Source organism: Herpailurus yagouaroundi, unplaced genomic scaffold (assembly GCF_014898765.1).
Source record: "Herpailurus yagouaroundi ecotype Mexico unplaced genomic scaffold, PumYag 216, whole genome shotgun sequence".
Lineage (NCBI taxonomy): Eukaryota > Metazoa > Chordata > Mammalia > Carnivora > Felidae > Herpailurus > Herpailurus yagouaroundi.
The window spans coordinates 14807531-14833286 of NW_024412447.1; the positions used below are offsets into that span (position 1 = coordinate 14807531).

Sequence of the window (25756 nt, forward strand, 5' to 3'; positions counted from 1 at the left end):
AGAGAACTCTTGGAAGATACTGATACTGCCTTGGAGGATGAAGGAAGGGGCCATGAGCCCCGGAGAGCAAGCTGTCTCTAGAACTTGGAAAAGGCAAGGAAACGGACGCCCTCCCAGCATCTCCAAAACAAACATGGCCCTTTTGACACCTTGACTCTAGCCTGGTAAAACCCACTTCGAACTTCCGACCTCCAGAATTGCAGGATAACAACTTTGGATTATTTTATGCCACTAAGTTTGTAGTAATGGGTTACAGCAGCGATAAGAAATCAATACAGGCACGGGGGCACCTGGGTGGCTCAGTCAGTCAGGCATCCAACCTCGGCTCAGGTCATGATCTCGCAGTTCACGAGTTTGAGTCCCGCGTGGGGCTCTGTGCTGACAGCTCGGAGCCTGGAGCCTGCTTCAGATTCTGCGTCTCCCTCTCTCTCTGCCCCTCCTCCACTTGCACTCTGCCTCTCAAAATAAATAAACATTTTTGAAAAAGAAAGAAAAAAGACATCAGTATGGGCGCCGTGTTGTGGAAAGCCTTGAATGTCAGGGTGAGAGTAGATCTAAGAGGGAGAGTCTGATATTGATATCTGGAGTGTGTAAGATGCCCTGGAGTAGCAGCAGGAAGGCAGCAGGTGGCCAGGAAGGATGCTATTCCTTTTTTGAAAAAAATAATATATACAGTCTTCTATTAGTTTCAGGTGTACAATACAATGATTCAACAATGCTCAGGGCTCATTCAACATTTCTCAGGGCTCATCAAGATAAGTGTACTCTTAATCCCCTTAATCGATTTCACCTGGTAAGAGGTTAACATCCCAAATATAAAAAGAATTTTGGGGGCACCTGCATGGCTCAGCTGGTTAAGCATCTGACTTCGGCTCAGGTCGTGATCTCACAATTCATGAGTTCGAGCCCCTCGTCGGGCTCTGCGCTGACACTGTGGAGCCTGCTTCCGATTCTTCCTCTCCTTCTCTCTCTGCCCCTCCCCATCTTGTGCGTGTAAACTTTTTTAAAAATCCAAACTACAAAAAGCATTTTTGTAACCCAATACAAAAAACACAAGTAATCTGATTAAACATGGGCAGAGAACCTCAAGAGATAGTTTTCCAAAGAAGGGCACCATTCATGTGGAACAGGGCGGGGAACAGGTGGGGAGGCAGGCTAGCGGGGAAGGGCGTGTGGAGGAGCTGGTGGTGTTGGGAGAGCGGGTGGATAAACCCTATGTCACTTAGCAATCGCCCGGAGGCAAGATCCAACAGAGAAGACCCAAAGAGGACAATAAGCCTGGCCCATGGGAGCACAGTGACGCCATCCACGGGGGTCATGAGAGCTGGTTGCCGCGGCGGGGGCAGGGTGCCCAGAGGGGGTGGGGACACGGAGAAGCTCAGTGAGAGCCTCGAGCAAGGCTCAAAGCTTGGGTCAAACAGGAGTGCAGGTGGCGGCAAGGATGCCGCTTTGGGACACCCGAGTGCCAAGGCGAAAGCCAAAAGCACCAGCATGGTAGGGAAGAGTGTGCAGGAGACAGACAGCTTGAGTAACAGACACGTTTAGGGGTTGGAAGAAGGAGAAGAAGCAAACCAGAAGACAGACAAGCCAAAGGAGAGGAGGGTTTTGAAGAAGCCACCAGGGACCCCTCCAGGGGCTGATTCGACACTGTAGTGACAGCAAGAATCAGATTGCAAAGGGTGAGTGGAAATAAAGGAGTAGAAAAGAACAGACCCATGTTAAGATGGAGAAGGCAAGGAGAGGACCTACATGGCAGCTTGGTCAGAGAGCAGAGAGGAAGAAAAGCATTTCTCAGAATCGAAGGCTCCCGAACATGCCTGAACGCTTGGGGGAGCACTGGGGTAAATGGTAGATTAGGACTGGGGGGGAAGGGATGGAGAATTAAGGGATGTGAAGGACATGGTGTTAACAAAGAGAAGAGTCATTTCCTCTCAAGAGAAAGAAGTTGGGGCCTCTGGGTGGCTCAGTCGATGAAGGGTCTTCGGCTCAGGTCACAATCTCGTGGTTGGCGGAGTTCGAGCCCCGCGTCCGTCTCTGTGCCGACGGCTCAGAGCCTGGAGCCAGCTTCGGATTCTGTGTCTCCCTCTCCCTCTGCCCCTCCCCCACCTGCACCCTGTGTGTGTGTGTCTCTCTCTCTCAAAAATAAACATTAGGAAAATGTTTTTAAAAAGAGACAAGAGCAAGAGCATGATAATAAAAACGGACACAGGTGTTCACGGGAAAAAGGTAAGGTTGACAAGAGCTCGCCTTGGGTAGCCTCAAGCTTTGACAGCGAATTGAGAGAGGCCAGCAGAGCCTTGCAGAGTCCGGGGAAACATGGAGAGAGGTCTGCTTTGGATGTCGAGAAGGGAAACTTCCCTGAGAGCCCAGCCAAGATTAGACCCTCCCCAGAGGCCACCAGCCAGCCATGCATCCCCTGCAAGGTAACACACACGAGGCTCATCTGCCAGGTTGACCTGGTCACAAATCCTGAACTGTCGTTCCCATTGCTAAAGTCCACTTGTCTGATCCTCCCAAGTTCTTGAGGAAGGAGACCGTCTGGAGTTCAAGCCTCCGTGCGCCCCGGCTCCTGGATCACAGCACCTGCCCCAGTGGGAACCGTGTGATGGTGGAGAGGAATAGAAGGACTAGAAGAGAAGCAATATTTCAGCATGTCCCGACATACTGGCTAAAACTTGCTCTGAAGAGCCACGTGGGTGGCTCAGTCGGTTGAGCATCCGACTTCGGCTCAGGTCATGATCGCACCGTCCGTGACTTGGATCCCCACGTCGGGCTCTGTGCTGACAGCTCGGAGCCCGGAGCCTGCTTCGGATTCTGTGTCTCCCTCTCTCTCTGCCCCTGCCCACTTGCACTCTCACCCTGTCTCTCAAAAATGAATCAATGTTAAAAAAAATTTACTTTTATTTTTATTTATTTATTTTAAAGAAAGGCAGACTGCTACGTGCGGCGCCTCATTTGGATGTGTCTGGAGCCTTGGAAGCCTGACTACCCTACGTTCTCCTACAAATGGGCCTTGAGAACTTGTTTGGAGGTTCTAGCAGGGGAGCGCAGCTACTCGTATACCCTTGACCGAAGAACAGTCCTCCTCTATCGGGGAAGGTCGTCCTCTTCGGCCGAGGGCGCAGCTTTGGGAGGGACACACATGGAGAGGTGAGGGAGGAAGGGGACACCCGCCTAGCCAGCCAGATCAGCCGAATCAACCCTGGCAATCAATGGGGTGACAGAGGTCGCGGCCAGATGGCCCTCACATCCTAAAAAAAAATTTTTTTAACTTGCTTTAAAGAAACACAGTACATAAAAAACACAGAACAGACAAATTAGAGTGTGACCATGCTTTATGGAACTTCTTTAAATACTGAGCTCCCTTAGTGCATTTTAAAAATAATTTGCTTCACAGAAATCCATTTTGGAGGCAACTCCTAAAGAAATATTTCCAGGGTATACAAATTATTTAACACCAGCACAGACAGGCTTGTAAATGAAAGCCGTCACGGGCCCACCAGAAGGAGCCCCACACGCTGTGCTGTGGAGCAGAGAAGGAGGCTAAGGCAGCCCTCGTTAACTAGACTATAAAAGTGCTCGGGGCCCCCTCGGGGGACCTGGCACATTTCTAAACGTGTGGGAAAGCTCTCAAGTTCTCTGGAACCCCGGACTTCACCAGAACATCCCTCATCTTGGTGTCTAAGGTTGTTACTAAACCTGCCAATCAGGGCTCTGCCTCGTCTCCCCAACTTAGCACACAATCCTGGAAGGTCAAGTTGTGACCAACTGTCCCTTTGAGCCTTGCTGACTCCCTACCCCCATAGTCACACACTTGACTATGTGTGTGAGTAACCAGCACCAAGGTAGGGCCGTGTCCTGATTAGGACCAAGCCCTGGAGTACTAAAGACCTGCTTTTGTATCCTGGCCCCACCTCCTACTAGCTGCAAAATCTCACAAAAATCACCTAACCTTTGCAAAGAGATTGTCAGTTGTACCAACTTCGAAGGTTTGTTATACACACAACACCTATCACATCCTGGAAGGGCTCATTAAGTTTCAGTATTGTTATTAAGTCTTTAATGAAGTCTTTAACGAATATTTGATTGGCCTATAGGGCCGAAAGGGAATTCACAAGACGCCCATAGTCGAAACTACTCAAATAGTGTTCAGATTTACCCATCTGGCTCATCCGCCAACCAAATCGACTAGAGAAAGAAACCGACAAAATGGGGCGGTCTCTCCCCAAGGAAGTTCTACAGGGACACAGAATACAGAGGTTCAAATATTTTTTAATAAACCAGGAAAGCAGTAAGAAAAACCTGCCCATCAAAACGGTAGCAAAGAGGGGCGCCTGGGTGGCGCAGTCGGTTAAGCGTCCGACTTCAGCCAGGTCACGATCTCGCGGTCCGTGGGTTCGAGCCCCGCGTCAGGCTCTGGGCTGATGGCTCAGAGCCTGGAGCCTGCTTCCGATTCTGTGACTCCCTCTCTCTCTGCCCCTCCCCCCTTCATGCTCTGTCTCTCTCTGTCCCAAAAATAAATAAACGTTGAAAAAAAAAAAAACGGTAGCAAAGAGGCAACGAGGAAGCCAACCTTGTCATTCATCTGCTTTCACTGGGAGTTCAGGGCTGCAGACTGTTCTTTTGCATAATGATGGGTAATGCCAGCCCCTCCCCAACATCAGAGTATCCCTACCGGCAGAACCAAATACTCTGAGCTAACTGTGCTATGGAGGGGAGGGGGGAAAGAGAAGCAGGGGGAATGGGGGTGTCACTGGTTTCAACTTAAATGATAGAATGCAGGTATTAGTATCTATCACACAGAAGGGCTCGATAAACGTTAGGTATTAGTGCAACGTTCGTGGTCTATATTGAAGGAGCAAGTTTATGTCCTAGGACACCTTCCAGAACCTGGTTCTACGCCATTCAGTTGATGTGCGGAGAAGATGAAGTTTGACGAGCTAGGGATCCTTACTATGCCGATAAGAGGAAATGGAATGGACTTGAGGCATCATGCCAACATCTGGCAAGTGTCTGTCGGCCAGGAGCTGCTGTCAGTGGTCCTTATCCTGGGTAAGGAAGACAAGGGGAAGAACACAGGACCAAAGAGGCAGCCTGCACCTGCCACTGAGAGGGCAGCAGACCAGGAGGGGTAGAGGCAGGAACTGGGATCACTGGGAGACCAGCAGGCCGACTGTGGAGATGGGACACCCAGCTGGACAAGGGCCCAGCATCATGACAGGAAGAAGGGCTGAAGAGGGTGGCTTGGCTTCACTCAAGAGCCATAAGGCCCTTAGCTGGAGCCCCCATCTCCTAGAAGTTTCCCCGAATGCCTAACACAAAAGCAAAAAAGAGAAGGACCCTTCTCTAGACCCTCCACAGCCAGAGTTCCTTTGGCCGCTCATGTGGAAATCTAGAAGAAAAGCGAGACTGCAGACACCAGGGAGATGACATCGAGCAACAAGGAGTGCCCAAGAAATGCTAACATGAGAAATGGAAGAGCCTGCAATGTCATGGCCCTCTCTGCCTGGCATTGTTGGCAACAAATACATAAAAGAGAAGATTTTTACCAGGGTAATACATGTGCATAATCTAACATGGTGAAGCGCTCTGAGAGCAGAGGCAGCTTCCAGAAGCTTGTGAGGGAAACGGAAGCCCTGTGAAGGACAGGGGGAACTCCCCAAAGCTCCAGGTGAGGGCCGGCTATTTGGGGTCTGTGGGTGTCAGCCTTGGGAAACATTAAAATCATTGCTCAGGAGTAGTTATGTTGGTTATGAAGGCACATCGAAAATGAGCTTCGATATTTCAGCTTTTTTTCTTTGCCTTTTTAATTTTAACTAGAGCATGCTCTATGCAGGGAAACACATTTCATTTCTACAAGAACAAGTAACAAGAAGCCTAAGCTGCCAGCACCTGTTCCATAGGAATTCATGGTATAAGAAGTGTCATAAAAAAAACAAACAAACAGACTTTAACGACACAGGACCCATCACAGACACCCTCGTACCAAACTAGACAAGGCCATGGAGGAAAACTGAGAGGTCTCAGACCCCTGACCCACACTGACAATTAACAATCCTATGCAAGTTTACGCCCATCTCCTGTATTTCAAGTAACATGGCGCCACGCCATTTTTTCTAAACACATCTCCTGGTGCTTCCTGTTTGAATATTCTATGGTGCTCTGCCGCCCCAGATCCTGAGCACACCTCAAGTGCCGGAATGATATTCTTTTGCTTCTGTTGTTTCCTGCATGTAGTAACCCTGCACAGTAGGAAAATCAACACATAATAAAATTTTAAAGTACTACTACATTTTCTATGAAGACAGAAAAATCTTTCTAAACTCTTCAAAGATCACTTTTCTAAGGTGTTAATTTTCTAAATCCCCACGCTAAGTGGGCTTGTAGGTCAGTTGACTCAGTTGGCCAACATGATTCTACAGAGAAGCCAAAACCGTGGTTTGTCAAATGATTCAGCATGCCCAGCCCTCACCAGCTAACACTAAATGTGCCTCAACATCAGCAGGGTTTGGAGCAGAGAGCGCGGACTGTTTACAACAAAACACCCCCTTTGTTAAAACCAACAGAACCACCCTCAAAACGCCTCTCCTACCAAAAGTAGGCTAGCCTTAGAAATCAGAGATCAGGAGAGGTAGGGAAAATGCAAATTCAGGACAAAGGAGACAGGACTTGGTGTCTATTCTGAATCTAAGCTCTGCCTGAGTGTCACTGTAGCACTGAAATCAAGTTTTAAGCTTAAATAGGAGTGACACTCTCTTCCAACAAGCTCATTTTATTGCATGAATAACTAGACAATGTTGGAGAGGACTCTCCCCTAAAGTTCTAACTATAATGACACGACACCGATCTTTTTTTAAAATTTTTTTAATGCTTATTTATTATCGAGAGAGACAGAGCATGAGCAAGGGGAGGGGCAGAGAGAGGGGGAGACAAAGAATCTGAAGCAGGCTCCAGGCTCCGAGCACAGAGCCCGATGCGGGCCTCGAACCCACAAACCATGAGATCATGACCTGAGCCGAAGTCGGTCACTCGACCGACTGAGCCACCCAGGTGCCCCTCGACACTGATATTTTCAACAGACTCTCCAGTGAGCATGGGGGCCACTTAAGGAAGCCACAGGACCTACTACTGCTGTCATTGCTCCAGACACTTGGGAGAACCTTCTTCTGAATGTCCTTCGAAGCCAGTGACAAGGAATAAATATCAACCAGGTCACTGCATAATGACACACGTGGTCTGGCCAACTTGGTCAGTCACTGGCCCACCCGATTTGACTCTAAAACAGCCAGTAGCTGATGCTAAAACTATTCCTGCCCTCCAAAGACAGAGACTTGTCACCAGGGAGTATATTCCTGAGGATGTCTCAAGGGGCTCAAGACCGCTCCCCCAAAAAAGAGTCCTTCCTGGAGCGAAGGCAGCTTTCTTAGAGAAAAGATGATTAATTTGCAGGTCCTTCAATCCCGCTGGGCTGAACTGGATTTCAGAGTGACCTGTGTACCCGATCCTTTAAATCCCAGCTCAGTCAAGGGACCTTTCCAGGAAACAGTGCTCCTACCAGCCTCCTCAGAAAGAATTAATCCCCCTCCTCTGACCTTGTACCTTATACTTCTGCCGCAGGGACCGTCCCTCATAATCCATTGCCACAATCATCATCACTGTCTACAGGGGCCCCTCTCCATGCACTGAAATGGGGTTAAACTATCTTTTCACCCCTTCAACTCAGACCCAGTATGAACTACGCTCTCTGGCACCTAGGAGGTTCTCAGCTAACATTCGCTGTATTGGAATATTTTAGTTCCAGTAGGGGAATCGCATTACTTTATCATCTGCCTTGTCCTCTGTACAGCACCCACCCATTCAGCAGGCACGTACCTGGGACCAGACTGTGCCTGGCATGAGCCGACATGAAAGTGCTAGCAATGTTTTCTGGACCCGTCCACTGCAGGTTTTGGGTGTTTTTGTTTCGTTCCCTTTGTAACCATTTGTTAAAAGTCAACACAGGCAAGAGCACCACCCTTTCCCCCCACCCCTGCTCATGCAGAAACAAAGAAGGTTCAAATACATCCAACAAAACACACTCTCATGTCTAAAATGACTAAGAGTCTGGGCTGCCTGGGTGGCTCATTCAGTTAAGCACCAGACTCTTGATTTCAGCTCAGGTCAGGATCTCACGGTTCGCGAGTTCAAGCCCCGCACGGGGCTCTGCACTGATGGTGCGGACTCTGCTTGAGATTCTCTCCCTCTCCTTCTCTCTCTCTCTGCCCCTCCCCCACTCACGATCTCTCTCTCTCTCTCTCTCTCTCTCTCTCTCTCTCAAAATAAATAAGTAAGCTTAAGAAAATAAATAAAAAATAAAATAAAATGGGGGTGCCTGGGTGGCTCAGTCGGTTGAGCGTCCGACTTCAGCTCGGGTCATGATCTCACAGTCTGTGAGTTCGAGCACCACGTCGGGCTCTGTGCTGACAGCTCAGAGCCTGGAGCCTGTTTCCGATGCTGTGTCTCCCTCTCTCTCTGACCCTCCCCCATTCATGCTCTGTCTCTCTCTGTCTCAAAAATAAATAAACGTTAAAAAAAATTTTTTTTAAACAAAAAAATAAAAAAATAAAATAAAATGACCGAGACGATAATGCAGCCATACTTCTGTCTACAAACAAAGGCAGCGCATGAGATCTGAAAAGCATAGGCCACTATGATGATGGGTTATGCAGTTAAAACCTTTTTTTCTTTTTTCTTTCCTTTAAAAAAATTTTTTTTAAATCTTTTAATGTTTATTTATTTTTGAAAGAGCGTGAGAGAGTGGGGGAGGGGCAGAGAGAGAGGGAGGCACAGAATCGGAAGCTGGCTCCAGGCTCGGAGCTGTCAGCATAGAGCCCGACGCGGGGCTCAAACTCACGAACTGCGAGGACATGACCTGAGCCGAAGTCGGACGCTCAACCGACTGCGCCACCCAAGCGCCCCTAAAAATTTTTTTTAACGTTTCTTTATTTTTGACAGAGAGAGGTAGAGCGTGACTGGGGGAGAGGCAGAGAGAGAGGGAGACACGGAATCCGAAGCAGGCTCCAGGCTCTGAGCTGTCGGCACAGAGCCTGACGCGGGGCTCGAACTCACAAGTTGTGAGATCATGACCTGAGCTGATGTCGGACGCCCAACCAACTGAGCCACCCAGGCGCCCCTTTTCTTTCCTTTTTTTAAACCATTTTAACCATTTTTTAAAATTTTAATTCCAGCATAGTTAACGTACAGTGTTCTATTTAACAAGTTACAGGTGTATGATACAGGGATTCAACAATTCTGTACATTACTCTGTGCTCATCATGGTAAGTATACTCTTAATCCCCTTTACCTATTTCACCCATCCCCCCACCCACCTCCCGTCTGGTAAACGTTAGTTTGGTCTCTATAGTTAAGTCCATTTTTTTGCTTTTTTTGTTGTTGTTCAACTGTTTTGCTTCTTAAATTCCACATAGGAGTCAAGTCATATGGTGTTTATCTTTCTGTGACCAACTTACTTCACTTAGCATTATACTCTCTAGACCCATCCATGTTGGTGCAAATGGCGAAAGTTCATTCTTTTTATGGCTGAATAATATTCCATTGTATATATATCTACATCTTCTTTAGCCATTCATCTATCAGTGGATAGTTGGGCTGCTTCCATAATTTGACTATTGTAAATAATGCTGCAATAAACATAGGGGTGCATATAACTTTTTGAAGTAGTGTTTTCAAACTCTTGGGGCAAATACCCAGTAGTGGAATTACTGGATCATATGGGATTTCCAGTTTTCATTTCATTTTTAATTTTTTTTTATATTTTTGAGAGAGAGAGAGAGAGGAGAGGGGCAGAGAGAGGGGGAGACCCAGAATCCGATTCAGGCTCCAGGATCTGAGCTGTCAGCACAGAGCCTGAGGGCTTGAACCCACAGACCGTGAGATCATGACCTGAGCCAAAGTCAGACGCTCAACCAACTGAGCCACCCAGGCGCCCCTCCAGTCTTCATTTTTTGAGGACCTCCATACTGTTTTCCACAGTGGCTGCCCCAGTTTGCATTCCCACCAACAGTGAACGAGGGTTCCTTTTTCTCCACATCCTCGCCAATACTTGTTGTTTCTTGGGCTTTTTATCTTAGCCATTCTGACAGACGCGAGGTGATATCTCATTGTGGCTTAATTTGCATTTCCCTGATGCCATTTTAATCATGGTTAAGTGTGTAGTTCAGTGACATTAAATCCGTTCACACTGCTATGCAGCCATCACTGCCATCTACCTCGAGGACTTTTTTATGATCGCAAACTGCAATTCTTTACGCATTAAACAAAAACACCCCGTCCCCCCTCCCCTCAACTCCCGGCAACCATTCTATCTTCTGTCTCTGTAAATCTGACGACTCTAAATGCCTCCTCGTATAATAAGTACAGTCATACTGTATTTGTGCTTTTGTGACTGGCTTACTTCATTGAGCATAATGGCTTCAGAGTTTACCCGTGTTGTAACAGGTGTTAGAATTTCCTTCCTTTTCAAGGCTAAACAATATTCCATTGCGTGTCTATGCCGCATTTTGTTTATCCATTCGCCTTTCGATGGACATTTGGGTCATTTCCATCTTTTGGTTATTGTGAAAAATGGTGCCATGAACATGGCTGTACCAACATCTGTTTGAGATTTTGGGGGCATATACTCAGAAGAGCAGGCTGCATCGTACGGTAATTCTATGTGTGAGTTTCAAATCTTAAATGTATGTTTAACCTTTGAGAATGAGAGGGATACATTCACAATGTTTTATACACTATTGAGAAAATAAAATCCACCGTAGTGGAAATGTCAGGTTTCATCTATTGGTAAACAATTCAAAGAAATAAATGATCACACATTCAGAGACTTCTAGAAATACTGGATAAACACATTTGAAATTTAAAAATCAACTGGCTCGTGATGATTATCAGAAAAAATGATATCAAGGTTAGCCAAGACATTTGAAATCCATAGATATTCCCCAAACCCAATTTTACTCAACTGTCTCAACCTTACCAGTAAAATCAGATAAAGGGAAGGAAGTAAACTTGATTTTCTCCCTGTTCCCAACTGACTAATGTCCATTTGTTTTTGAAATCGCTGTACCTTTGACACTTAGCACTGACTTAGGAGACCTCAGCTGTGCCCAGAAGGTACAGGAAAGATCAGAACACGGAGACTCAGAGGGCCAGCCAAAGTCACAGGATGGGAGAAGGAGAACATGACCCACCCCCTGCCCCAACTCACTGTCAGCACTCTGTGGTTCTCCTGGCTGGGATGAGTGACCTTGGACAAGGGCCCTGCTCCCTCTGAGCTCCTGGGACGGCCAGAAGATCTAAGAAGATCTGTATACAGACAACACCGGGGGGCACAGAGCTGCGGTTCCTGACGAGTACAAGGAAAAGCGAGAATTTTGTACCAGACTAAGGCCCAGAGATGATTTCTATTTAGTAAGTTTGAGTGGCAATAGTTCTAGAATATATAACATACTTCTGTTGCTTCTCTGTAGCCTTCATCTGCTAGCCAGAGGTCACCATGAGCGCCCACTGTTCTAGCCCCCCGTACGGTACGAGGATCTTCTCGGGAAGATCCGGACGTGATGGGAACCAGAAGAGAACCCAGAGTGACTTTGCTGAAGCAATCCTGTCGGCTGGGTCATGGAGCCTTGAATTTTTCATCGGTGCATTCCCGGTGCCCGGCAGGTGGTAGATACTCAATACAAGGACAGGGTAAATATCCCTCAAGGCGGATTATTCCGGAATGCTGGGAACTTCAATTCCTTCAAGTCACAGCAATTCCAGGAGTCCACAAATATTTACTAAGTGCCTACAATGTGCAAGGCTCTGTTCAAACACTACGAGAGATTCAAAAATAAATCTGTTCCTGCCCTTCAGGATATACTTGAGCGAAGGAACTCACGCAGACCTACCGAAGTGGGGAGGGGTGCCTGGGTGGCTCCGTCGGTTAAGCGGCCGACTCTCCACCGCGTGTTACTGTGATATAAATGAGGAATGAGCCAGGTCAGAGCACAAAGAATGAGTTCCGTCCGGCTGGGGGTGGGTTTTAGAGGCTCCAGAGAAGCGGTGGCAGCTGGGGGACAGCAGGAATAGAACGCCAGCAGACAAGAAATGGGCAGAAAGGGCTGCCCAGGCAGAGAAGACATATGTATGAGCAGCCTGGAGCAGGAAAGGGGGGTTTTTCTACACTACTGATTCACAGAATGATCACTGCTTGTCTCAACTCCATATGCAGCCATGACTTCCGCACACACCCCAGAGGCGTCTGGGTGGGCTGTTTCCTCCACCCCTTGGGGGTGGGGGGCTCATTCCCTGTGTCAGGCACCCCCTCCAATCGCGGAAAGAACAACCATCACGGCCGCGGATTCCGGGGCACCAGCTACGGGCGTGCCACGCTTCACCCACGCCCCACGCGGTGTCCTGGACGTGACCCATTGTGAAGTTCAGGAAACCAAGATCAGAGAGCTGAAGCGACCGGCCAGACGTCACACAGTCAGCCAGCGGCAAAGCTGGGATTCTCACGGGCGACTCAAATGCGTGGTTCAAAGCCGGGGCCTCCGCCCTGCCGGAGCCTCACAAAACACAAAAGGCTCAGTTCTTCTCTCGACGGGGAGCGCGCGCTGTACCCGCTCCTTGACATTTTTTTCTTTTTCTGTTCCACCGGCAACAAAGCGCAGAGGAATGTAGCTGCCCACAGAGTCTCCCAGCCCTTGTAGGAAAGCGTATATCATTATGCCTCCTCCACAGTTTTTAATTGAGAAAATGTCACTATGAAACACCACTCCGACGGGAGACGTTTCCAGGCTCCCCTTCTGTCTCTCCTCCCCACAGGGCCACACTCCCCCTTCCCCGATGCCAGCTTCCCTGTTATCCGCCGAAAGTAACGCCAGAGGTGAGGTTTTCCGGGGCCTCTGGACGGCGAAAGCCCTGACTCAAGACGCCACCCTCCCTCTCTCAGACATACCTGAAGCTCCTATCAGTGACAGAGGACAAAAGCTCTCATTTCAAACCTAGGCACCGCCTGAGAGGGGTGACTGACCCCATAGAGAGGGGGCAGGCCCCGGGAGCCTCTCTGGACGGACTCCGAGTGCAAAGGCCCGGGCCCCGGGGTGAGGGGCGGCCTGTGTGGGGGGATCGGGTCATGTCCCTTAGCGAGGTGCTGCACCCACCCACCAGAACGAGGAGCTGGCCTCCGTTTCTCCCCTTGTCGCTCCCCCAGCTAACATTCAGTGAAATCAGCAAGCCCAAGGCCACGGAATTCGTGAATTCACACAAGGTGCACGTAACCATTATCCCATTCTTCCGAGCACGTTTTGAGCAGAGAGGAATCCAAAAAAAAAAAAAAGATATTAAATGCTTGAAAATGACCGAAGAAAAAAGACACGAAATAAGGAGGTGACCCTTGGGCCACCATAATGCTCTACGCAGGACCATGCGATCTGTCCTCTCACTCTCAGGCCAACTGTCCACATTACTCATATAAATTCTGTACAATCACAAGCAGCCCAGTGCATGCCCAGGGGCCATCCCTCTCCACGCCCCCACCCCAGCGCATGGTCACATCACTTTCTGATTGTGACCCACCTGCCTCCTTCTAATTAGGACCCTTATGATAACATCATTCCCACCAGGAAAACCCAAGCTAATCTCATCTCAAAATACTTAAGATAATCACATCTGTGTTGTAAATTTTCTCACGTAAGGTAACATATTCACAGGTTCCAGGAGCAAGGACCTGGACGTATTTGGGGGGGCGGGGGGGGCCACGTATTTGTGGCCTACCACCACATCTGTAATTTGGGGGCAACATTACTCAGCCTACCACCGCATCCATTACATTTCAACCTCAAATTTTGTTTTTCAAAAATATAATCTCAATCCCAGTTTGAAAACCAAGATACTCTATAATGGATTATATTTCTGTTGCTGCGGCAAGCATTTTCAAGAGGATGTTTCAAGTTTTAGGGTGTTAAATAGAAGACAAAGGGGCCCTGGCTGGCTTAGTTGGTGAAGCACATGACTCTCGATCTTGGGGCTGTGAGTTCGAGCTCCACATTGGGTATAGAGATTACTTAAAAACATAAGATCTTTCAAAAAAGAAAATAAAAGGGAAGAGAAAGGTAAAAAATAAAACATTTTAATCAAGAAGATGAAGGGAAGAGGGCACCTAGGTGGCTCAGTTGGTTATGGGTCAGACTCTTGATCTCAGCTCAGGTCTTGATCTCAGGGTCATGAGTTCAAGCCCCGCCTTGGCTCCATGCTGGGCATCGAGCCTACTTAAAAAAGAAAAAAAAAAAAAAGAAAAAGACAATAAAGGGTAGGCTGAGCAAAATAATGAAAAATCACATCAGCAGTAGATCACAGATTCCTTCCTTAAAGAAATACTGCAAAACCACATGCCTTATGCTAACAAGCAGCTAGAGATCCTACAGTTCCAACTGATCTGGTTACATATGGACATCCAGATTCATCATTCTGCCCCATGCCTCTTCCTGAGTGGGGAGAGGCTCAGGCCACCACTGCCTGGCTCCAGGTTCACTGCTGCTGAAACTCCAACGGTCTCGCCAGCCCTGTGACGCCCGCTGTGAGCCACAGAGGCGCCACCTTTCTGAGCAAAGCACCAGACGCTTGCCCTCGCCCGTCCCCTGCAACCATCATTCTAACACTGCAGACGAGCCACCCAAGCTCTTCCACGTCCTTTGTCAAGGTCAGGAAGTCAAGAGCCTGGCCCGAGGTCACATGCTTCATTACTAGAAGGGGCAGAACCGGCCCAGAGCCAACGCTTTCCACCCCGTAGCCACTGACTCCATCGACAGTGGCTCAGTCTGTTGCGCATCCGACTTTGGCCCAGGTCAGGATCTCATGGTTCCTGAGTTTGAGCCCCGCGTCGGGCTCTGTGCTGAGTGGCCAGAGCTCAGAGCCTGGAGCCTGCTTCAGATTCTGTGTCTCTGGCTCTCTCTGGCCCTCTCCCACTTTCACTCTGTCTCGGTCTCTACCTCTCTCAAAAATAAACATTAAAAAAAATGTTTTAGTAAAAAATGAAAATGAGCCTATCAAAAAAACAAAAATAAAACTGAATGAATAAAAGGGAGCCTATCATCTGAATAAGATGAGCCCGAGAGGCTGAGCCACCGGAGGTTAAATCTGAGGTCCTGGGCGTCAGACAGCCCGGTCTTTGACCTGACTTCTCCTCGCCCAGCTGTGTGACCTTGAGGCAGTGACTAAACCTCTCTGTGCCTCAGTGTCCCCACGTGGAAATGTGAATCAAAACAGCAAGGACCTGGCTGAGCAGTGGTGGAGACAGAATAAGAGGGGAGCAGGGCGCACGCAGTGGGTCTCCTGAGCCTGCACCCTTAGGCACTCAACATGTCAAATGAGGCGTCCCTTTCCTTCCCCTTTGACCTCAAGGGCCTGGCTTCCCTTTAGTCTGGGTTGTCGGGTGGACTCTCCTCTCCAGCCTCTCGTGAGGTTCTCAGCGGCAGCACCCGCAGACATCGGAGCTGAACTAAACTCCGCAGAGAGTTGGCTGTACCTCTTTCAAGCACAACCCTTCCGACTGCCTGCCCACTGCAGCCCCACCCGGACCTCACCGACCTTTCGACCCTGCTTCCCGACGGGCCCACCTCCACACCCGCCACCCTGAACAGGCCAAAGAGCCTCGAAGGCCCAGCACGCACCACACTTCCACCCCCCCGGGGGGCCACCCTCCTGTCGCAGATCCCACGGCCTTTCCCGTCCCTCAAGGCCCCACGTAAGTGCCTCCCTCTTCTGGAAGCTTTCTCTGACGAATCACGCCATCCCCACCCCAGGACATTATTGCTCCTTCCTCTGAACTCCTATAGCTTATCTTCTGTAGTGCTTGAGGGTATTTGATGGATTAAATTCGTAAGGCTTCATTGGTGGTGGGGGTGGGGGGATTTTCTGCCTATTGGCTATCAGTGTCAATATCCTGGTTGTGATACTGTATTATAGGTTTGCAAGATGGGGGAAACTGGGTAAAGGGCAGAGAGGACCTTTCTGTTTCATTTATTACAATCGCCTGTGCGTCTATCTCGCTAAGAAGAAGAAAGTTACTACGAGTTAAATATCTAGTTAGGACCCCCCCCCGTTGCCACATGCCACTTAAGATATCTTACCTATTTAAGCCTCATTCCTTCCCTGACCTCCAGACGTGAGTATCCAACGGCCTAGCCAAAATTTCCACGTGGATAACTAAAATAAGCATCTCGGAATTACATTCAATGCTGACCTCCTAGGATTTTCTCCCTCTAAAAGAATCTCCATTCTTCCGGTTCATCAGGCCACAGATCCTGACCCCTCAGATCCCTGACCCCTCTCTTTTATACTCCATACTCACCCATCAGCACACCTTGGTAAATCCACCTTCAAAATAATCCAGAATCCAACCACTTCTCCCCACCTCCGTGGCGGCCCCCCCCCCCCCCACCGGACCCTGGCCACCATCATCTCTCATCTAGGTGAATGCAGTAACCTCCACCCCACCTCTAACACTTCCTATCGTCTCCTGCTGCCTTTATGTTCAATAATTCATCATCACATAATAGACAACATCTCCTGCCAGCAGCCCCGTGAGGGGTTCACTGCCTAGCACAGTGCCTGAAACATCACAGGCACTCGATAAATATTTGTTGAATGAATGACGTTATGCCTTTGGTATTAAAAGAGAACCCTGAGGTCAACATTACTGTCTCATTTTTACAAGTAGGAACACGGAAGCTCAGACAAGGTCACGGGCTCTAGAAAGCACGAAGGCCAGAGGTGTCCTATCCTGAGAGCCACGTCCCATCTACCTGCTCCGCCTGCCCTTAGTCTCTTGGGTGGACCCTTAAGGGCAGGATTCATGTCTGATGGATCATTTGGACTTTCGGCACCTGGACGCAGTGCTTGGACATTTCCAGAAATGCCACGAACAGCGGGAGAAGGAATGCAACTTTTCGTCTATGTACCAACACGGAACCAACAGCCTTGGTTATTATTTCTCACTTACGTACTGGCTCTACATACTGGAACCTTCATTCTCACAACTTTCTTCTGTGGGGCAAGGTTGAGGGTGAAATAATGACCCCCGTGTAACTGGGAGACAAACCGAGGGTCCACCTCTTTGAGGCTCTGCCCACTGAGCCATACTGCCTGCCAGCAGCTGGTGCGACCAGACCGGTCCTCCCAGTGCCCGGGACACTTCTGTGCCACTGGTCTTTCCTCCCGGCGCACCGTGTCCTGCAGAATCTCGCTAGGAGGCCTTTTATTACTGGGTTTCCCCAGCCTGGCCTTTCTTTGTTCTTTCTTTCTTTCTTTTCTTTTTTTTTTTTTTTTTTTTTTTTTTTGAGGGACAGCGTCTGCTGCTGAGCCCACAGGAATGACATGTGCCCCCCAAGTAAACCTTAGCACCAACCTGGACGTCTTATCTCACTTAAATAAATATTCTTCAAAGAGAGCTATACACTGAACAGATGGGTAAATTTCAAGATTTAACAACTTACGGGGACGTTATTTGTGTCGCATTAGAAGACAAGCTTTATTGCCCCCATATATCAAAAAAGACACGCCATCTTAAAGAATTCTGGTCTTAATCATTGGCGAACCTGGCCCTGGCCACGCCTGTAAGAGAAAATACACCGAGGTCCTCTGAACCTGGATAGCACCCTCATTTCTAGTGTCCCCACCCACGGAACTTCTCTCCTGTGGCGTCTCCAGCATGTTCGTAAGTGTTCACCTCCCTCCCCTGATATCCTGGCACGTCCGATCCGATAATGTCAGCAAATGTTGTCGAATAAAAAGTTCACACAACCATGATGGCATGTCCTGTGGTCTGAGGGATTCCTGAGGTTCCAGAAAGAAGGTTCAGGGGCAAGCCAGAACCAGGGACCCCAGAACCAGAGACAGGCTCTCAGCACTGCTGCCCCCTTCTCTCTCTCTCTCTCTCTCTCTCTCTCTCTGTCCTTCCCACACTCATATGCACACAGTCTCTCCCTCTCTCTCAAAATAAATAAACTTAAAAAAAAAAAGAAACATACAATCATACACACCTACACCAATATAACTACACAAACATACAAACGCGTACACAGTCATAAACACACATACACACGCTCACACAAGCACACAAACATATAAACACAATCGCATAAACATACACAGACGCGACGACACAAACATACAAACACAGAAACGCGCGTGCACGTGCCACCCCGATAAGGGATAAAATGATGGCCAGACGCCAGATTCACAGAGAAGACCCCGTTTTATCCCTTCCCCCTTAAATGTCCTTCTCCCTTTCTAGTTTGGTTCCATCAACTCCTTTTCGACTGGCCGGGCAGGTGTATTTGGCAGGGAAAACTACAATCTATTTCTAGGACACCCTGAAAAAAAAAATTTTTCGCGTGGCCAAGGGCCAGAGTGAACTTCTTGGAAAATCTAAGACAGTCAAGGAGTTTAGACAAGTTTGTGACTCAAACTAATAGAAAGAGAGGGGTACTGTCCCTCAATAAAGCAAATCAACTTAGCACAAATAGGTGACCTATTTTTCAACTCGGAGTCCTCCCAGCTGATAGAGGATTTTGGCTTTTAAGAATACGAAGGAGAGCTAGGGGCCTAAACATGGCGCGTAAGCACAGCCAGAGGCCATAAAGAAGCTTGGCGGGAGAATTGGTACCCCCAGTACCCTGGCCACCAGCGACACCTGTGATCAAAGGCCTAACTGCCTGCTGGGTCTTGAGGGTCCATCTCTGGCCCACTTTCCTTGATCCACAACTTGAATATCATAAAGATTCCAAAATCTCTCTCTCCCGGCTAAATACTGAGCCCCAGAATTCATCATTCAAGGGCCCACTGGCCATCAGGACGGCCGCTGGGATGATTGGCGGTTCTCATGATCTTCTTCCTATCCTGTTCAAACTCCTTTCTCCCCGGCCTCAGTGACCAGCAGCACCTGCGCCTCACTAGTTAGGTAGCTGCACATCTAACTCTTCGTCCTTCTCGCCCACCCTACCCCCACACGTCAAGACCTGGTGTGGTGGAGACTGTATAACGTGGCAGTTAAGGAAGGGTATGGGCTTCGGGGTCAGAGAACACAGAGTACGGCTCTCAGTCCACCAACCGTGAGTTGTGCGACCTTGGGCAAACAACGTAATCGCTGTCACATAATTCCCCTCATCTGTATAACAGGGACAAGAATCCCTCCCGGAGCTCCTATGAGCACTACACTGGATCACAGAAACACGGTCAAGTGTCTGCACCGGTAAATGCCCAAGCCCACGTCTCTCCAACCCACTGCCACTTGCTGAGGTTAGGTCCCCGCTGTTTCTCCCCTAACTATGAGAATGGGCTCCTGTGGGTACCACAGCCTCTAGATCCACACGCCCCAAGTCCATTCTCCACACCACAGCCAATGCCATCTTTGCAAAGACAAATAGGACCTCACTAGCACACAATGATACACCATGCCCAGTCTTCCCACGGCAAGCCAAACAAAATAAGATCCTAATGGCCCAGTTCACCAGATGGGGATTAGCAACTACTCTTACCCTTTTGCTGAAGCCCCTTAAGAATACGACGAAAGTTGTCGATCTTCTCCCCAGAAGGAAAGCTCTACGCGTAAACACACAAAATATTCCGAAGCTCCAGGAGATACACAGACCCCAAGCTCAAAGCCCCTGACTTAGAACATTCTTTGGCCTGACCATCGTTGCTCTTCATAAATCTGTCCCCTAAGCTAACTGCAGTCACTAAGGAGTCAAATTTTGAAATAACACATTTCTTAATTTGCACACACAGGGTCTCCAAAATCTGGCAAGAGAACTCAGCAGTCAGCTCACGGCACTTTTCCCAGAAACGAATGGCACCTGTGAAGAGTTCTTACAGAGAGGAGCACAAAATCACGATCAATCATGCACTTGAAACTCTCAGAAGTTTTTTGCAGCCTCAGTAGGTGCTGGCTAAGAAACTGCACACCAGTGTCTGAGGACAGGTCCCACAGAGGTTCAGGAAATAATGAGTTCTCAGGTCTGTCCCCATGACGCCCCTCCCTCATCTCTCCCCACCTGAGTGCCAGATGGCAGAGAGACTGAGCTCTCTAAAGTCACCTACAAATTGCTCGGGGGCACCAGACCAAGAACTTTAGGACCCGTCCTCCCTGCAACGCTTCTATGCAGACACGCTAAATGGCCACCCAGAGGGTTGCAGTGAGTTACGTATCCTGAGGCTCATCTCACTGGGTACCAGCAGGGTAATAACCCACAAAGTATAGTCGGCTGGCACCAGCCTAGGAAACCATTCCCACACCTGAGCATGAAAACAGTGGCGAACTCTCTAGACCAGCACTACTTTAGGTCCTGGGGCCATTTGTTTTAGCAGCGTTACAGAAAACAAATTACTCTGTACTCACCATCACCATAAAACTTTAGTGTTCCAAACAAACCGTTAATCCTGAAGTTGGAAGAAATATTAAAACAAAAACGGCCTTGAATTTTAACCAGATAAGGTTACCGGAACCCTGAAGGCCTAAGAAGGAGATGGCAGAGGGAACACAGCGGGAACCAGGGATGCTAATGTTCACAGGAGCCACGCCCAGAAAAACTGATGACTGGGCTCTTCCATTTCCAGAAACCATCGCTAGTCCTATACAATTTCCCACTTCAGAGAGGAAGGAATGAAAATCTGCTTTCCAGTATGTTGAACTCAAGGAGCTGACAACATCCTCTCCCAAAGGGGAGTGCGTTCTGGTCACTGAGCCATGATTTCAGGCCCCCCGTCTCCTATCACCACCTCTGCTCCAACCCATGGAAATAAGCATTGGGGGACACATCAGTTTCTTTTAAAAGGAAATTTATGTCATGTTCACTCCTGATCCTTGGGAGCATCACAGTGAGGACTTGAAAGGCTTGAACTTTCAGCCATCCACAGATGTTTCTCACATCAAAGCCCAGATCTTAGGGGATCCTGGTTCTCTCTCTCAGGATAACACGAGGTTGAAAAGCTAGCATCATTCGGCATCTTTTCCTCTCCATCCTTTGATAATTTAGACTCTTGCCTCTACACCAATGAGGGCAGGGTCTCTGAAAGATAAAGAGCTGAGGGTGGGGCAGAAGGAGTAGGAAAGGTGTCCCTATGGGGCTTACAGCCAAGACACAGAGAATCAAAATGGGATGTCCAGAGATGTCCACGTTGATAGGCCTTTCCAATTAGGGACATTCACATCCTGAAGTGAGCCTGTCCCGCCAGGATAATTGTGCAGGATTCTGGCTAGTGGTCTGTTTTTTCCTCTAAAGAGCCACCTTGCCCCTAACCTGGAAGTGACCATCCTTTGGGTGTGTCTTGTCATTGTCATTACCACTACCACCACCGCCACGGTCAACATCGTCAACACAACGACAGCAACAATTACTACTACCATTACTATGTATTGGGCACGTGTGAAATACACAACAGTAACTCACTCTGCATGTGTTAGTCTACGTCATCCCTGGAAAGTACATACTGTCATCTACACCGTGCCGGTGAAAAAGCCAAAACTCATGGAGCACTGCAGTAAGTCACAGGTCCCTACGTGTCATGCATCATCAACCACGCTTCACCGCCATACAGATCATCCCAAATCCACTCTTGTTAGAGAGCGAACAATCAGGAACAATTAGCTCGCTTTGGGACAAACTTCTCGTAGCAGAAGACCTGGCGTCCGTTCATTCAACGAGCGTTTCTGAGCGATTGCTGTGCTCCTAGACTTTGACCATGTTTGCACATAGGGATAAACATGGTGTATACGTGCACTGCCCTCAACATGCAGGCAAACCCACCCAAAGTCAATGACCTCCTAGAGGGCTCTAGGGTCCCTGCCATCCCGCCTGCCCTGTTGGCTCTACCCCCTTTCGCCCTGCTGAGCCTCTTCTCTTAGAATTTCAACAGATGAGTTTGAAATACAGTCAATACATATATGAGAAAAGGGGCAAACCTGCGATGTTTTGAAATTACAGACTCATCAAACCTAATCCTTACCAACAGTGCTTCCTCCTCAAAAACAGTAAGCAGGAGACTCTTGAAAGCAGTTTTGCATGTAAGGCGCTAATTTAATACTTGGAAATGGGTTTAGAGACTGTATTACTCGTCTGTGGTCATATGGCTGCTGATTCTGGGAGTTTAGGTTCCGATCTGAGTGCCAGTGGATTTCTCTCTGTTTCACCACCGTCAGGCACCCAGGCTCCTTCCAGCTCTGCATTCCGGCATCCACGGAACTCTTTGTCTTGGTCTCCGTGGTGAAACTCTGTCTTCATGGTGTCAGATGAGGACTTTCCCATCCCAATAATAAGAAGGAAGAAAGGATAAAGAAGAGGCAACATGCACCAAAAGTTGCCCAATGTCACTTCTGCTTACATCTTATTGGCTGGAATTTACTAATATGGCCACATCTAGCTCTCAAGGAAGACTGAGAAATGTAGTCTTTATGCCAGCATCCACAGGTCCAGCTAAAATTTCTGCTATTAGGGGAAAAAGTGATATTGGAGAAGAGCTGCTAAGTGGTACAACTGGGATAAGAACCCAGCGCTGAGGGACTCCAGAGACCCTACTCCGTCAAGAACAGGTAGGCTTTAATTCCTATTTTTATAACCATGACCACCGGTCCTCTCTTCTTCACTGCATAAAGAAACTGCTGTGATTTTAGAATTTTCTATATACATTTCATTAGCTTTTGATTTAATAGCTAGAAACCATCTCCAAGCTATATGGTCTTTGGTGGTTTAAAAAATATACCTGGTAATTCTTCCCTTCAAAAGATGGAGCCTAATTCCCCTTACCCTAAGTGTGGACTGTATTTAGTGACTCACTTCTAACACTTCTAACGAATATATATGGTAGAAGTGACAAAATAGGACATCTGAGACAAGGTCATAAAATGATCATTCATGCTAGCAAGAGGCAAAGCCCATGCTTTGAAGTCACTCAAGCAGTCCTATGGAGAAGCCTTCACAGAAGGGAGGGAGGGAGGTGTCCAGCCAAGAGCCTTGTGAATGAGCTTAGAATTGGATTCACCAGCCCCAATCAAGCCTTCAGATGACTGCAGTCCCAGGAAACGTCTTGACTGCAACCTTTTTTAAAAAAAATGTTTATTTATTTATTTTTGAGAGAGAGAGAGAGAGAGAGAGAGAGACTGACCATGAGCAGGGGAGAGGCAGAGAGAGAGGGGGAAAGAGAGAATCCCAAGCAGGCTCCATACCCAGCATGCAGCCCAACGTGGGGCTCAATCCCACCACCAAGAGATCATGACCTGAGCTGAAATCATGAATCAGATACTTAACCAAATGAGCCACCCAGGCGCCCCTTGACTCCAACATTTTGAAAGGTGCTAGGCAGACCAGCCGTCCATGCCACGCCTGAATTTTCTGATCCTGAAAAGAGACTTGGGTTTTGGAGGGCTTTTTAAAAATGTTTTTGGAGTATTTGCCACACAGCAATATAATAATTCAGGTCTCAATGTAAATTTAGTGTTCTTTTGGCTTGAGAGTTAGAGAAAGTAGAAATGACCATCTTGGTAGCAAAAAAAAAAAAAATTGTATTTTAAATGGCTGTGTCCCAGCTCAGCACCTGCTTTTAAATGATTTGGAGATGTGTTTAGATGAGATGCTCTCGATGCCACTGTGAGGAGGAAAGACCAGTGAGCTATCCCTGCTAGAACATATTGCTAATATCACATCCCTGAGTAGTCCCAGGAAGCAGCTGAACCTGCTGTTAGCCAATTACCACCAGGAAAAACAGCTCAGTATCAATGAAGCCAACATCAGAATGATGAGTTTTGGCAAACTCCCTTCGGCATCCAGATGGATAATGCTGAACAATTCTACTCAACAGGTTACCTTACTTAGTTATGTGGAGAAGCACCGCGGGGTTTAATTACCTCAGGAGATCTGTTAGGATGCGTTTCTGTTGAAAGTGGAAGATTCCACAGAAACAGTATCAAGGTTATTTTATGAGAGAGATGAATGGTTGATAGATCCTGTTCCTCAAATATCCCAAGTCAAGGTCATGGTTTATGATGCCGGCTCTTGAACTTTCATACCAAGACATCGCTTCTGCCTACTATCTCCAGAGGAGGAACCAGAGAAACATGTTCTATTGCCAAGGGGGGGTAGGGGGAGGCGGGTCTCAGAATCAGCCAGTGGGAAGACTTTTTAAACTACAACCTTCCCTCGTCTCTCTGCATTTGGAGAGTCTACAATCCTTCATCCTTCATTGAGAATCACCACCATCATAAGCCACTATTACTAGTGGAAATGCATTAAAAAAAAAAATAAATCCTCAGAAATCTGAGGGTGAGAAAAAGTTGGTAGCCACCAACATCTCTGAAATAATACAAAATACTTGCATATTGGGTATTTTTATTATGGGCCAAAGGGTTCCTATTTAAAATACGGATGAGGACACCTGGGTGGCTCAGTCAGTTAAATGTCTTGATTTCAGCTCAGGTCATGATCTCACACCATCCATGGGATGGAGCCCTGTGGGATTCTCTCTTTCTTTCTGCCATTCCCCTGCTCGCATGCTTTCTCTCGCTTTCTCTCTCTCTCTCTCTCTCTCTCTCTCTCTCTCTCTCAAAATAAATAAATAAACATTTAAAAAATAAAATAGAGAGAAGATTCTTCTTCCAGTGGGGCACTTTAACGCCATCCTTGGAATAAGGTAACAGGTGTAGCCTCTCTGCCCCAACCAGTTGGAAGCTTAGAGCTAAATTTCACACTCATTCATAGTAACTGCATTAGTTTAAGGGGCTGTCATTTTTTTTTCTTCCTCTTTGTATGTGGAGTTTTATTTCCCACTTCTGTTCTGACAGCCTTTGCAGTTTGCCTCTTCATTTATCATATGATGTCTAGATCCCATTTGGAAGCAAGGCAGCATAGATATTTACAAATGAATACGAGGAAAGTGGCAGGATCGGGACTCGGGTTTCTTTCTTGGATGCAGCTACCAAAATGCATTTTCAGAACAAGGGGCAGGAACCTCTAAGAAGACTGAAGCAACTGTCCCTTTAAGGAGTGGGCCCTGGGAAGCAGCTACCATCAGAGAAATCCCTCCTTGGCTCTGCTTGTAACAGAGCTTCGGGGACTCGCCACGAGAGACTTCCCTCTCAAGGCTCAAAGGCAGGTCGCGTTGGTAGATAAAAGACCCAGGTGGTGAGGCTAATTCCCAGCTCTGGAGGCCGAGCTGCGTTTCTGGCACTCCCACTCTTGTTGGATGATGTGCTTCTTTGTGTAGGTTTTATCGCCTCCTCTGGAAGAGAGAACGCCGAGCCATCAGCCTTCTCCGATAAGAGTTGCGAGTTTCTCTTCTTGTGACAGTCATGTCTCTGCCTCCTTAAAACCCCACTTGAAAAGCCTGTCGAAGGAAGTGTCTCCAAAAAGGCAAGTAGGGTGTGCCTCTTGGATTTTTAAATCAACCAGCGAAAGGAGAGGAGGGGGGAAAAAAAAAAAAAAAGGAAGGGAGGGAGGGATGGGAGTCTTCTTTACAAGAAAATATATGATGGACCAGATGGGTGGGGGTGGGGAGGGGTCCTTCAGAGCTCCCGGCCCCCTTCTGGTATGAAATCATGCCCATCACCAGCCTTCTCCGGGCTGCAGTGCACCTCTCGGTGAGGAGCACACTGGGCTCACACAGAGCTTTAAAAATATCTCTCCACCCACTGCACGCTTGATTAATCAGGCAGGTTCTCACCCATGTGTCA

General features: G+C 48.0%; 1 protein-coding gene and 1 long non-coding RNA gene across 7 annotated transcripts in view; both read right to left on the bottom strand.

Annotated features, from left to right (window-relative positions):
• Nucleotides 1-25756, bottom strand: part of CALN1 (calneuron 1) — a 532439-nt gene that overhangs the window by 351506 nt on the left and 155177 nt on the right. The gene's annotated exons all lie outside the window — the stretch shown is intronic.
• Nucleotides 2985-10690, bottom strand: LOC121017773 (uncharacterized). The gene is made up of 3 exons (XR_005784894.1): nucleotides 10680-10690; nucleotides 8138-8141; nucleotides 2985-3105 (listed from the first exon to the last, which is right to left on the bottom strand). It is a non-coding gene; the product is annotated as an uncharacterized LOC121017773 (long non-coding RNA).